Source organism: Arvicola amphibius, chromosome X (assembly GCF_903992535.2).
Source record: "Arvicola amphibius chromosome X, mArvAmp1.2, whole genome shotgun sequence".
Lineage (NCBI taxonomy): Eukaryota > Metazoa > Chordata > Mammalia > Rodentia > Cricetidae > Arvicola > Arvicola amphibius.
This window is the reverse complement of record NC_052065.1, coordinates 42,607,055-42,622,733: the sequence shown is the minus strand read 5'-3', so window position 1 is coordinate 42,622,733 and position 15,679 is coordinate 42,607,055. Positions and strand designations below refer to the sequence as shown.

The 15,679-nt window shown below is 40.9% G+C and overlaps 1 protein-coding gene across 1 annotated transcript in view; it reads right to left on the bottom strand.

The window, feature by feature from the left end:
- The window catches only part of Dmd (dystrophin), a 1,847,711-nt gene that overhangs the window by 1,177,126 nt on the left and 654,906 nt on the right, over nucleotides 1-15,679 (bottom strand).

Below are 15,679 nucleotides of genomic sequence, written 5' to 3'. Positions count from 1 at the left end.
GCCTTACCATTTCTGAAGATTGGATCGGGGTGGGGTGGGGCAAAGGATGGGATGGGGGAGTAGGAGGGAGTGGGAATAGGGATAGCTATGTAAAATGAGAAAAAATGTATTTAAAAATTCTTCATAATAATAAAAAGGAAATATTTAGTACAATTTGAACTTGGTCTGAGGTTAAAAAATCAGCTAATTGTATGTAGCTTGTCTTAGATTTGGGAGAAAGTGTTGTCATGTGTTAGTCTGAGGGAAAGGAAGAAATTAGGATTTAAGTGTCTTATACTCCTTGTGGAACAACATATCTAGTTATGAATCATATCTTTATATATATATATATATATATATATATAATTAGACAAATTAATAAGTCATCTTCCTGACCACCCACAGATATATATGCCCATAAGACTGAGATACAATCTTGGAAATACATATACATTTTACATGAGATTACATACTACAATCCACATATTGTGGTGACATCATAGCTACTTTTATCTCTGTGAAATTCCAGGCAGGAGCAACAGTTTCCTGAGTAGGTGGTCCCACAGGCCTTACCTGGATAGCATTCTCCATTAGAGAGTCATTCCTCTGGTGGGTTGACATCTGAACACTAGTTGTCATCTGCTACAACTCACATGGCCTCCATAGTTGATGTTAACTTTTTTTGTAGAGGTTGTTTGGGGGGAGTTGAAGGTATCTATTAAATTACTTTATGTAATAAAGGATATGGAAGCTGGATCCCTGTAAGTAGTGAACCTATAGCCTAGCAAGACCATGACAACCCAGTTCTCCATTTCTTTTTAATCTTCACACATACAGGCTTATTTTTAAATCCAAAAATGTTAAGGAGAAAATGCTTTGAAGATGTGATAATAAGGAAAAATAGTTTGCTTGATAAATAATCAAATACTTCTAACTTTATCCTAAGTTAATTCAGGAAGCTAGAATTGGAGTTCATCAAATGATCAAAGAAAGTTAAAAAAAATAAGTGTAGACAGAAGTATTGTTCTTGCAATTTTCTAAGAGTTGTTTCTAAAACAAAATGTGAATTTCTGTGTACATGATAAGATAAATATTATACATTTTCTTACAACATTAATTTTCCTTTTTTTCTGTAACAAAATACATTTTAGCAGAGAGCACACAGGAAATTTATATTTTCCAGCAATGCTTTCAACTTAGGGATTCTCATGAGACTGATCTTTGAACAATGAATAATAAGTGGAAATACAGTATAGCAGAACCTCGAAAATTTCTTTAAAAGCCAATTTGGGGTGAAGAAGATGACTCATTGTAAAGTGTTTGTCATAGAATGGTGATTATCTGAGTTTGGATTCCCAGAATGAGTACAAAGTTAGATGATGTCGCTCTGTGATACAAGGGCTTCTACAGGGGAATGGAGGCAGGGGCAGGAGTAGGAGAATCACAAGAAATTAAAGAATCAGCTTGTCTGGTGTGTGGAGTGACAAAAAATAAGTTCTGCTTCAAAGTAGAGGATAAGTACTAAAACCTAAGATTCTCTTCTGATTTATACATGCATGTCTTGGCACACAGAACTGTCATGGCTTACATGTTACCACACACATGAGAACATGCACATATACTGAGTTTTAAAAAACAATCAATATATATACTTTGTTCTTTCTCCTTACCTTTTTCTATCGCCTTATAATATGAATTTTGTGGAAACTACCTCCTGCAATAGATTAATAAAACTGCGTAACTGAAGGATAATTAGTTAGAAATCAAGAATTATCAGTCACCAACCTGCAATGATAGAATAATCCCAGAGGTTTTCAGGGACAGAAATATGCTTTCCTTAATGTATCACTGTATAAAACATCAATTAATCTCGGCTAAGCAAATTTTTACTGATAGAGCAAAAATCATTTCTGAAAACAATGCATTAGTAGAGTTTTGATGGTAGAATTTTCAAAACTCATAAACTCTAAGTATTTTTTAATGTGTTATCAAAGAAAATAAGTTAATAATCTGGCAAAGTAAAGAAACACAAACTGAAGAGATAGCAAAATAATCTCCGGAATGTTAATATTACAGATATACAGTGTTGCTTTGTATATTTTATACAGCTATAAGATTGCATACAGTATACAGTTATAGTCTTTTCATTACATAAAATTAAAATGTATGCTTATTAAATTATAAATCAGGTAAATGAATCCCTTATACACTGAAGAAATTGAAGTATCTATGTTCAAGAAAGGAAATGTGTATATGTAACTTTCCTTGGAAACAGAAATATACAATTGCTATAACAAAAAGACTCTGGCTAAATTGTGTCATGTGAATTTCATAGGTATCCAATTTCTTTTATGAAGATAATATCAAACTAGCCTCTATGTACATTTTTGCACATGTGACAAATGAACCATGTGATCTATATGAACTATAAGGATTTAAAAGCGTAATGTAACCTATTAACTTTGTGTGGTCTGAAGTGTTTAGCTGTCGATCGAGCTGGATCCCTTATTAGACCAAATAATTTCTCTTGGAAGTTTTCTCAGATAGCTTCATGTTTAACAGAAAAAAATTAAGATGGCTTAAGTTTCATCTTAAAATTTTTCATCCCCTATAGTTCTGCATGTACTAGTCTTAGAAGTAAGTACACAAGCTAAAACAACAGGAATTCCCATGTTGCTTGTACCAAGAACAAAATCCTAAGCTTCCCTAGGTCTTGTAACTCAGCAAGGCTTGTGAGTGGAAATACAGTGCCCAGTCACACTCTGCTTTAAAAGGTAAATACAGATGAGAAAAAAGGTAAAAAAAAAAAAAAAAAAGTATCTTTAAATATGAAGATATAAGGCAAATAATCTTGTGTGAAATGGTGATCATCAACAGCAGACCTGTTTGCAACTCTTCAATGTTTTAATGTACTGATAGGGACATATAAAAAATAGGCTGATGGAAGAAAGGAATTACATTTGAAGCATTTCAAAAAGTTCTTCCATTAGAAACTGCAGACTCCCTTTATCTGACTCTTCCCACAACTGCTCATAGAAACTAAGGATTTAGAAGACATTGTAAATAATCTAGAAAATATAATCAATGGGCTAATTTAAGTATCTAAGTAAAGTGATGTAATATACTTCATGGTTCCAAATTTAAATAGAATATGAGAAAAATCATAAATATGCATAAAGATATTATATGTTGGTAGTTTGTTTTAGTGAGTTTTTGGTAGTCAGTCAACTAAAATTGAATACCTGTGTGTTGGCTAGAAAGAAAATGGCTCTCAAAGAGAGGGGTACTATTAGGAGGTGTGGCCTTGTTGGAGGAAGTGTGTCAAGATAGGGGTGGACTTCGAGGTCTCCTTTGCTCAAGCTTCACTCAGTGTGACACTCATTTCAGTTCCTGTTACCTGCAAGATGTATCTCCACTATCTCACCAGCATGCTGCCATGTTTCACCATGATGATAAAGGACTGAACCCCTGAAACTTTAAGCCTCCACCTCAATCAAATGTTTTCCCTTTTTTTGGGAGTTCACCTTCTTATTATCTTCTCAAGGATCCCAAATTTATAGGCTCGATGTCCTTTAATTATGGCTAGAAACCGATTATGAGTGAGTACATCCCATGTTCATCTTTTTGGGTCTGGGTTACCTCACTCAGAATAGTGTTTTCTATTTCCATCCATTTGCCTGCAAAATTCAAGATGTCATTGTTTTTTACCGCTGAGTAGTATTCTAGCATGGTGAACTCCCAAAAAAAGATATAGTAATCCTCCTGGATATTGGAAGTAGACACAATCGCCAGGCAAAATTGGGAACTTGAGGGTTGGGCAAGACTGGGCCAAGGGAAGATGGGGAGAGAAAAGTGTGAAGGGGAGAATGGGGGGAGCTCAGAGGAATGGGATGCTTGGGATATAGGAAGGATGGATATGGGAGCAGGGAAGCATATATCTTAATTTAAGGAGCTACCTGAGGGTTGTCAAGAGACTTGACCCTAGAGGGGTTCCCAGGTTTCCAGGGAGACGCCCCCAGTTAGTTCCTTGGGCAGCTGAGGAGAGGGAGCCTGAAAAGGCCAGTTCCTATAGCCATACTGATGAATTTCTTGCATATCACCATAGAACCTCCACCTGACGATAGATGAAGAAAATGACAGAGCCCCACATTGGAGCACCGGACTGAGCTCCCAAGGTCCTGATGAGGAGCAGAAGGAGCGAGAACATGAGGGAGAAAGTCAGGAACTTGAGGAGTGCGTTCACTCATGGAGACGGTGGGACAGAACTAAAGGGAGATCACCAACTCCAGTTGGAATGGGACTGATGGATCATGCGACCAAACCCGTCTCTCTGAATGTGGCCAACAGTGGGGGCTGACTGAGAAGCAAAGGACAATGGCGCTGGGCTCTTGATTCTTCTGCATGGACGGGCTCTGTGGGAGCCTTCTCAGCTTGGTCGATCACCTTCCTGGACCTGGGGGGAGTTGGGAGGACCTTGGACTTAGCATAGAGTGGGGAACCCTGATGGCTCCTTGGCCTTGAGAGGGAGGGAGGGGAGGTATGGGTGGAGGGAAGGAGAGGGAAGGGGGAGAAGGAGGGGAGGGAAGGGGGAGGAGGAGGGGAGGGAGGGGGGAGGAGGAGGGGGGGGGGGGGGGGGGGAGGGGGGAAGGAGATGGAAATTTTTAAATATAAAAAAAAATAAACCATGAGAAAAAAAAATAAACCATGAGGAAAAAAAAATGTTTTCCCTTATAAGTGTTACTGTGATCATGGTGTCTCTTCACAGAAACAGAAACCCTAACTAAGCCAGAAGTTGGTACCAAGGAGTGGGTCACTGGGATAGGCCTGACCATGATTTTCTTTGGAGGAATTAGGACTTTGGGACTTTGGGTTAAGAAAGCAGTGGAATATTTTAAGTGTTGCTTAATGGGTCATATCAGTAGGCGCATGGAAGACAGTGGTATTTCTAATTATCCATCCACAGATAAGGCTGCATTTTCGGGTTCTAAAGGCAGGCATGTGTGGTCAGGCCCTCGGGCACAAAAGGCCCTGCATGACCCAAGTGCGCCCATGAGTGGTTACATCCACGTATGACTCAGCTAAATCCTTGCGCGCATGCATGAGTCACCCATCATCTATGTCATCAGTGTGACATAGTCTTGCTAACCCCCAGTGCGCATGTGCAGGGCAGACTTTAAAAGCTGGACGTGCTATCTTTCTCTCTCTGCACTTCGATCCCCAGGCCTGTGCACACTGCCCTCTAATAAACTCCTAAGCGGGTTTGTTGGCATTCTGTGTCTCCTTCTCACTCGTGCCAGGTAATTTCAGTGTTCACTGTGATTTGATGAACTGGGGGGGGGTGGCTGGTTGAAGAGGTTTCAGAGAACAATTTTAGTATGCTGCCTAGAGATCATTCTTGTGATATGTTGGGAAGAACATGGCTGTTCTTTGCCATTGTCTGGAAAGTTTGCCTGAGGCTAAAGTAGAGAGTTTTGGCAAAGGAAATCTCAAAAGAGCTTAGTATAGACTCTGTTGTATGGTTTCTAGTGTTAACTTTAATGAAGATATATAATAAAAAGGAGCAAGTTGAGCAAGGACAATTATTTGAGGAGAAAAGGAGCACCAGAAAGTAAAATGGAGTTAAGTCCTGTGCTCAAGGGATAAACAGATTAAGAAATGAAATAAAGGGAGTTGTAATCATAGGGAAAGTTACTACCCAGATAAGCATTCAACTTGGGAAAAGCAATTAAAGAAAAGCTTAGAGTGGGCTGTTGTGGTGCATGCTTTTAATTCCAGCTCTGAGGGCAGAGGGTGGCAGATCTCTGAGTTTAAGATCAGCCTGATCTACAGAGCAAGTTCAAGGGTAGTCAAGCTTAGGCAGTAAAACGGAAAGCTGATAACACAGTAAAATGAGGGGACCTTGTTCCAGACCCACCAAGCTGCAGAACTTGGCAGCTTCACCCACGTGGTTCTGGAGTTAAAGATAGAAGAAAAGCCACAGAGGCTAAGCATGTGTCAGGGGGATCCCAAAATTGAGGTCTAGAGAGGCCATTGCATGAAGTTGTGAAGTTGATACCATGATTGCCTTGGAGATGCCAAGATATTTGAGATGTCAGAGCCACGAGATACTTGCTGATGAAAGTTGCTAAGAGAGTGTGCTGTACCCTGTAAAGATTTGTCATTCATACTGGTTTATTAAAGTGCTGACTGGCCAGTAGCTAGGCAGGAAGTAAAGGGAGAGCAACCAAACTAGGAGAATTCTGATAAGAAAAAATTGTTAGTCTGCAGTTGCTATCCAGACACAGGGAAAGCAAGATGAGAATGTCCCCCTGATAAAAGGCACCAAGCCATGTGGCTAACATAAACAAAAATTATGGGTTAATTAAGTTGTAAGAGCTGATATGCTAAACAGCTTATAATTAATATAAGCCATTGCATGTCTTGTTAGGACTGAATGGCTAAGGACTAGGCAGAATAGAAACTTCTGTCTACAAGAGTGGAATAAGCCCAAGAGAAAAAATATGTTATAATAAACAAAGCTTAATGGAATCAGATATCTGAAGAACACTTTTACATCAGACATGAAGGTGCAGAGTTTGGAGTTTGCCCAGCTAGTTTTTGATCATGCTTTGGTCTGCTATTTCCAAATGCTCCCTTCCTTATGTTTGTGAATCGTAATGTGTGTCCTGTGCCATTATATGCTGGAAGCATGTGTGATCTGCTTTTTGATTTTTATTTTACCGGGTATTACATTTAAGATATTGTATGAATGTTTTTTATTGTATGAATTTTTGAACAGTTTTGAACTTTATACTTTTAAATAAATTTGAGACTTCTATATACTATGGGGACTTTTGAAGTTGGACTGAATACATTTTTGCATCATGATATGGCTTCAAGTCTTTGAGCAACAGGGAATGGAATGTGGCAGTTTGAAAGAAAATGGCTTCCAAAGGGAGTGGCACTATTACGAGGTGTGGCCTTGAAGGAAGTGTGTCATGGTGGAGGTGGGTTTTGAGGTCTCCTTTGCTCAAGCTTCACTCAGTGTGACACTCATTTCAGTTCCTGTTACCTGCAAGATGTATCTCCACTATCTCACCAGCATGCTGCCATGTTTCACCATGATGATAAAGGACTGAACCCCTGAAACTTTAAGCCTCCACCTCAATCAAATGTTTTCCCTTTTTTTGGGAGTTCACCTTCTTATTATCTTCTCAAGGATCCCAAATTTATAGGCTCGATGTCCTTTAATTATGGCTAGAAACCGATTATGAGTGAGTACATCCCATGTTCATCTTTTTGGGTCTGGGTTACCTCACTCAGAATAGTGTTTTCTATTTCCATCCATTTGCCTGCAAAATTCAAGATGTCATTGTTTTTTACCGCTGAGTAGTATTCTAGCATGGTGAACTCCCAAAAAAAGATATAGTAACCCTCCTGGATATTGGAAGTAGACACAATCGCCAGGCAAAATTGGGAACTTGAGGGTTGGGCAAGACTGGGCCAAGGGAAGATGGGGAGAGAAAAGTGTGAAGGGGAGAATGGGGGGAGCTCAGAGGAATGGGATGCTTGGGATATAGGAAGGATGGATATGGGAGCAGGGAAGCATATATCTTAATTTAAGGAGCTACCTGAGGGTTGTCAAGAGACTTGACCCTAGAGGGGTTCCCAGGTTTCCAGGGAGACGCCCCCAGTTAGTTCCTTGGGCAGCTGAGGAGAGGGAGCCTGAAAAGGCCAGTTCCTATAGCCATACTGATGAATTTCTTGCATATCACCATAGAACCTCCACCTGACGATAGATGAAGAAAATGACAGAGCCCCACATTGGAGCACCGGACTGAGCTCCCAAGGTCCTGATGAGGAGCAGAAGGAGCGAGAACATGAGGGAGAAAGTCAGGAACTTGAGGAGTGCGTTCACTCATGGAGACGGTGGGACAGAACTAAAGGGAGATCACCAACTCCAGTTGGAATGGGACTGATGGATCATGCGACCAAACCCGTCTCTCTGAATGTGGCCAACAGTGGGGGCTGACTGAGAAGCAAAGGACAATGGCGCTGGGCTCTTGATTCTTCTGCATGGACGGGCTCTGTGGGAGCCTTCTCAGCTTGGTCGATCACCTTCCTGGACCTGGGGGGAGTTGGGAGGACCTTGGACTTAGCATAGAGTGGGGAACCCTGATGGCTCCTTGGCCTTGAGAGGGAGGGAGGGGAGGTATGGGTGGAGGGAAGGGGAGGGAAGGGGGAGGAGGAGGGGAGGGGAGGGGGAGGAGGAGGGGCGGGAGGGGGGGGGAGGAGCGGAGGGAGGGGGGGAGGAGGAGGGAAGGAGATGGAAATTTTTAAATATAAAAAAAAATAAACCATGAGAAAAAAAAATAAACCATGAGGAAAAAAAAATGTTTTCCCTTATAAGTGTTACTGTGATCATGGTGTCTCTTCACAGAAACAGAAACCCTAACTAAGCCAGAAGTTGGTACCAAGGAGTGGGTCACTGGGATAGGCCTGACCATGATTTTCTTTGGAGGAATTAGGACTTTGGGACTTTGGGTTAAGAAAGCAGTGGAATATTTTAAGTGTTGCTTAATGGGTCATATCAGTAGGCGCATGGAAGACAGTGGTATTTCTAATTATCCATCCACAGATAAGGCTGCATTTTCGGGTTCTAAAGGCAGGCATGTGTGGTCAGGCCCTCGGGCACAAAAGGCCCTGCATGACCCAAGTGCGCCCATGAGTGGTTACATCCACGTATGACTCAGCTAAATCCTTGCGCGCATGCATGAGTCACCCATCATCTATGTCATCAGTGTGACATAGTCTTGCTAACCCCCAGTGCGCATGTGCAGGGCAGACTTTAAAAGCTGGACGTGCTATCTTTCTCTCTCTGCACTTCGATCCCCAGGCCTGTGCACACTGCCCTCTAATAAACTCCTAAGCGGGTTTGTTGGCATTCTGTGTCTCCTTCTCACTCGTGCCAGGTAATTTCAGTGTTCACTGTGATTTGATGAACTGGGGGGGGGTGGCTGGTTGAAGAGGTTTCAGAGAACAATTTTAGTATGCTGCCTAGAGATCATTCTTGTGATATGTTGGGAAGAACATGGCTGTTCTTTGCCATTGTCTGGAAAGTTTGCCTGAGGCTAAAGTAGAGAGTTTTGGCAAAGGAAATCTCAAAAGAGCTTAGTATAGACTCTGTTGTATGGTTTCTAGTGTTAACTTTAATGAAGATATATAATAAAAAGGAGCAAGTTGAGCAAGGACAATTATTTGAGGAGAAAAGGAGCACCAGAAAGTAAAATGGAGTTAAGTCCTGTGCTCAAGGGATAAACAGATTAAGAAATGAAATAAAGGGAGTTGTAATCATAGGGAAAGTTACTACCCAGATAAGCATTCAACTTGGGAAAAGCAATTAAAGAAAAGCTTAGAGTGGGCTGTTGTGGTGCATGCTTTTAATTCCAGCTCTGAGGGCAGAGGGTGGCAGATCTCTGAGTTTAAGATCAGCCTGATCTACAGAGCAAGTTCAAGGGTAGTCAAGCTTAGGCAGTAAAACGGAAAGCTGATAACACAGTAAAATGAGGGGACCTTGTTCCAGACCCACCAAGCTGCAGAACTTGGCAGCTTCACCCACGTGGTTCTGGAGTTAAAGATAGAAGAAAAGCCACAGAGGCTAAGCATGTGTCAGGGGGATCCCAAAATTGAGGTCTAGAGAGGCCATTGCATGAAGTTGTGAAGTTGATACCATGATTGCCTTGGAGATGCCAAGATATTTGAGATGTCAGAGCCACGAGATACTTGCTGATGAAAGTTGCTAAGAGAGTGTGCTGTACCCTGTAAAGATTTGTCATTCATACTGGTTTATTAAAGTGCTGACTGGCCAGTAGCTAGGCAGGAAGTAAAGGGAGAGCAACCAAACTAGGAGAATTCTGATAAGAAAAAATTGTTAGTCTGCAGTTGCTATCCAGACACAGGGAAAGCAAGATGAGAATGTCCCCCTGATAAAAGGCACCAAGCCATGTGGCTAACATAAACAAAAATTATGGGTTAATTAAGTTGTAAGAGCTGATATGCTAAACAGCTTATAATTAATATAAGCCATTGCATGTCTTGTTAGGACTGAATGGCTAAGGACTAGGCAGAATAGAAACTTCTGTCTACAAGAGTGGAATAAGCCCAAGAGAAAAAATATGTTATAATAAACAAAGCTTAATGGAATCAGATATCTGAAGAACACTTTTACATCAGACATGAAGGTGCAGAGTTTGGAGTTTGCCCAGCTAGTTTTTGATCATGCTTTGGTCTGCTATTTCCAAATGCTCCCTTCCTTATGTTTGTGAATCGTAATGTGTGTCCTGTGCCATTATATGCTGGAAGCATGTGTGATCTGCTTTTTGATTTTTATTTTACCGGGTATTACATTTAAGATATTGTATGAATGTTTTTTATTGTATGAATTTTTGAACAGTTTTGAACTTTATACTTTTAAATAAATTTGAGACTTCTATATACTATGGGGACTTTTGAAGTTGGACTGAATACATTTTTGCATCATGATATGGCTTCAAGTCTTTGAGCAACAGGGAATGGAATGTGGCAGTTTGAAAGAAAATGGCTTCCAAAGGGAGTGGCACTATTACGAGGTGTGGCCTTGAAGGAAGTGTGTCATGGTGGAGGTGGGTTTTGAGGTCTCCTTTGCTCAAGCTTCACTCAGTGTGACACTCATTTCAGTTCCTGTTACCTGCAAGATGTATCTCCACTATCTCACCAGCATGCTGCCATGTTTCACCATGATGATAAAGGACTGAACCCCTGAAACTTTAAGCCTCCACCTCAATCAAATGTTTTCCCTTTTTTTGGGAGTTCACCTTCTTATTATCTTCTCAAGGATCCCAAATTTATAGGCTCGATGTCCTTTAATTATGGCTAGAAACCGATTATGAGTGAGTACATCCCATGTTCATCTTTTTGGGTCTGGGTTACCTCACTCAGAATAGTGTTTTCTATTTCCATCCATTTGCCTGCAAAATTCAAGATGTCATTGTTTTTTACCGCTGAGTAGTATTCTAGCATGGTGAACTCCCAAAAAAAGATATAGTAATCCTCCTGGATATTGGAAGTAGACACAATCGCCAGGCAAAATTGGGAACTTGAGGGTTGGGCAAGACTGGGCCAAGGGAAGATGGGGAGAGAAAAGTGTGAAGGGGAGAATGGGGGGAGCTCAGAGGAATGGGATGCTTGGGATATAGGAAGGATGGATATGGGAGCAGGGAAGCATATATCTTAATTTAAGGAGCTACCTGAGGGTTGTCAAGAGACTTGACCCTAGAGGGGTTCCCAGGTTTCCAGGGAGACGCCCCCAGTTAGTTCCTTGGGCAGCTGAGGAGAGGGAGCCTGAAAAGGCCAGTTCCTATAGCCATACTGATGAATTTCTTGCATATCACCATAGAACCTCCACCTGACGATAGATGAAGAAAATGACAGAGCCCCACATTGGAGCACCGGACTGAGCTCCCAAGGTCCTGATGAGGAGCAGAAGGAGCGAGAACATGAGGGAGAAAGTCAGGAACTTGAGGAGTGCGTTCACTCATGGAGACGGTGGGACAGAACTAAAGGGAGATCACCAACTCCAGTTGGAATGGGACTGATGGATCATGCGACCAAACCCGTCTCTCTGAATGTGGCCAACAGTGGGGGCTGACTGAGAAGCAAAGGACAATGGCGCTGGGCTCTTGATTCTTCTGCATGGACGGGCTCTGTGGGAGCCTTCTCAGCTTGGTCGATCACCTTCCTGGACCTGGGGGGAGTTGGGAGGACCTTGGACTTAGCATAGAGTGGGGAACCCTGATGGCTCCTTGGCCTTGAGAGGGAGGGAGGGGAGGTATGGGTGGAGGGAAGGAGAGGGAAGGGGGAGAAGGAGGGGAGGGAAGGGGGAGGAGGAGCGGAGGGAGGGGGGAGGAGGAGCGGAGGGAGGGGGGAGGAGGAGGGAAGGAGATGGAAATTTTTAAATATAAAAAAAAATAAACCATGAGAAAAAAAAATAAACCATGAGGAAAAAAAAATGTTTTCCCTTATAAGTGTTACTGTGATCATGGTGTCTCTTCACAGAAACAGAAACCCTAACTAAGCCAGAAGTTGGTACCAAGGAGTGGGTCACTGGGATAGGCCTGACCATGATTTTCTTTGGAGGAATTAGGACTTTGGGACTTTGGGTTAAGAAAGCAGTGGAATATTTTAAGTGTTGCTTAATGGGTCATATCAGTAGGCGCATGGAAGACAGTGGTATTTCTAATTATCCATCCACAGATAAGGCTGCATTTTCGGGTTCTAAAGGCAGGCATGTGTGGTCAGGCCCTCGGGCACAAAAGGCCCTGCATGACCCAAGTGCGCCCATGAGTGGTTACATCCACGTATGACTCAGCTAAATCCTTGCGCGCATGCATGAGTCACCCATCATCTATGTCATCAGTGTGACATAGTCTTGCTAACCCCCAGTGCGCATGTGCAGGGCAGACTTTAAAAGCTGGACGTGCTATCTTTCTCTCTCTGCACTTCGATCCCCAGGCCTGTGCACACTGCCCTCTAATAAACTCCTAAGCGGGTTTGTTGGCATTCTGTGTCTCCTTCTCACTCGTGCCAGGTAATTTCAGTGTTCACTGTGATTTGATGAACTGGGGGGGGTGGCTGGTTGAAGAGGTTTCAGAGAACAATTTTAGTATGCTGCCTAGAGATCATTCTTGTGATATGTTGGGAAGAACATGGCTGTTCTTTGCCATTGTCTGGAAAGTTTGCCTGAGGCTAAAGTAGAGAGTTTTGGCAAAGGAAATCTCAAAAGAGCTTAGTATAGACTCTGTTGTATGGTTTCTAGTGTTAACTTTAATGAAGATATATAATAAAAAGGAGCAAGTTGAGCAAGGACAATTATTTGAGGAGAAAAGGAGCACCAGAAAGTAAAATGGAGTTAAGTCCTGTGCTCAAGGGATAAACAGATTAAGAAATGAAATAAAGGGAGTTGTAATCATAGGGAAAGTTACTACCCAGATAAGCATTCAACTTGGGAAAAGCAATTAAAGAAAAGCTTAGAGTGGGCTGTTGTGGTGCATGCTTTTAATTCCAGCTCTGAGGGCAGAGGGTGGCAGATCTCTGAGTTTAAGATCAGCCTGATCTACAGAGCAAGTTCAAGGGTAGTCAAGCTTAGGCAGTAAAACGGAAAGCTGATAACACAGTAAAATGAGGGGACCTTGTTCCAGACCCACCAAGCTGCAGAACTTGGCAGCTTCACCCACGTGGTTCTGGAGTTAAAGATAGAAGAAAAGCCACAGAGGCTAAGCATGTGTCAGGGGGATCCCAAAATTGAGGTCTAGAGAGGCCATTGCATGAAGTTGTGAAGTTGATACCATGATTGCCTTGGAGATGCCAAGATATTTGAGATGTCAGAGCCACGAGATACTTGCTGATGAAAGTTGCTAAGAGAGTGTGCTGTACCCTGTAAAGATTTGTCATTCATACTGGTTTATTAAAGTGCTGACTGGCCAGTAGCTAGGCAGGAAGTAAAGGGAGAGCAACCAAACTAGGAGAATTCTGATAAGAAAAAATTGTTAGTCTGCAGTTGCTATCCAGACACAGGGAAAGCAAGATGAGAATGTCCCCCTGATAAAAGGCACCAAGCCATGTGGCTAACATAAACAAAAATTATGGGTTAATTAAGTTGTAAGAGCTGATATGCTAAACAGCTTATAATTAATATAAGCCATTGCATGTCTTGTTAGGACTGAATGGCTAAGGACTAGGCAGAATAGAAACTTCTGTCTACAAGAGTGGAATAAGCCCAAGAGAAAAAATATGTTATAATAAACAAAGCTTAATGGAATCAGATATCTGAAGAACACTTTTACATCAGACATGAAGGTTCAGAGTTTGGAGTTTGCCCAGCTAGTTTTTGATCATGCTTTGGTCTGCTATTTCCAAATGCTCCCTTCCTTATGTTTGTGAATCGTAATGTGTGTCCTGTGCCATTATATGCTGGAAGTATGTGTGATCTGCTTTTTGATTTTTATTTTACCGGGTATTACATTTAAGATATTGTATGAATGTTTTTTATTGTATGAATTTTTGAACAGTTTTGAACTTTATACTTTTAAATAAATTTGAGACTTCTATATACTATGGGGACTTTTGAAGTTGGACTGAATACATTTTTGCATCATGATATGGCTTCAAGTCTTTGAGCAACAGGGAATGGAATGTGGCAGTTTGAAAGAAAATGGCTTCCAAAGGGAGTGGCACTATTACGAGGTGTGGCCTTGAAGGAAGTGTGTCATGGTGGAGGTGGGTTTTGAGGTCTCCTTTGGTCAAGCTTCACTCCACTTTCTATTGCCTGAAAGGTGTGTAACTCCCACCTCCCTTTCCAACACCTTGTCTGCCTGCATGCTATCATATCTCACTATGAGGAAAATGGACTCCTCAACTAATGATGGTAATATCACCTCAATTAAATGCTTCTCTTTAGAAGAGTTGCCATAGTCATGGCTTCCCTTCACAGTAATAGAAATCCCAATAAAGACAATCTGCTAATACTAACTCTGTGCATTTAACCTCTTATAGTCTTAACCTCAGTGTTACAAACTTCTGTGTCATTAACATCAAGTTATACCATTCATTTGGGGCATCTGGATGAAAACACAGGTTCCTCTATTTGGTTCATAACTGCTGTTTCAGTGTTTAGTGACCAGTAAAAGATATTTATACTGGCTAGGGATTAATTTAGATTATAGAAATATGAATGACTAAATATGAAAGACTTGGTAGAAATATGAATAACTAAACAAAACAGCATGAAGTAGAATTATTTGGGAGGAGGGTAGACTTGAAATTGAATACTCATGGCTACATAGCTGTAGACAATAGATCAGAAAAGAGAACAACAGGGTGGGTTAGTAAGAGATTTACATTCTCCAATGTTTGTGATGTATCTGGCATATGTCACATAATGTCACATTTAAACATTATCAAGCTGTAGTTTCTGTTACTATTATTAGCAGTTATTATTGATTACCATATGTGTACTTAATACCACTGGGCATTGTTTAAAGAAGCAAAACCGAGGCAGTTACTTATGTTCTGAATCAAAAACTAATCCAGACTAATCAATGTAGTAGAATATATGGTAAATGAGATAAGGTTACCTATCTGACATGTGAAAGTCAAGTATAAATTTCTAAATACTTTGAATTGCAATGTGTCTTCATTTTTAATAATTCTGCTATATTTGTGGGCATAGGATCTCATTTTTACACAAATACTGAAAATTTAAAAATGGCTGCATAAAGTTGTTTACTTAGTAATGATTTTTAAAAATAATATTGAAATTTAAAATCAAAGCAGTCTTTCCCTCTATCATGATGTTTTAAAAGATTTTTAAATAGATTTTTATAGACTGTCATATTCTTACTGTTATCACATCTTCCTTTCCTTATCTGTATAATTGATGCAATTTCTCACAGTAAAAAAATCTTGGAATGAGATATAAATAACTTACTCATGTTCATGGCATGTTAATTATTTCCTCTTTCCTTAATTCTAGATAATGTAGAAACTCGGAGTTGATTTATAATATATTGGCATATAGACTTTTAGACCTAGAATGGTAAATGACGGTTCATGCTCACCTAAAAAAAAACTTCAGATTTGGTAGAGATTAATTTGAAAACTGAAAAGGGCAATCGCTTGAATTATC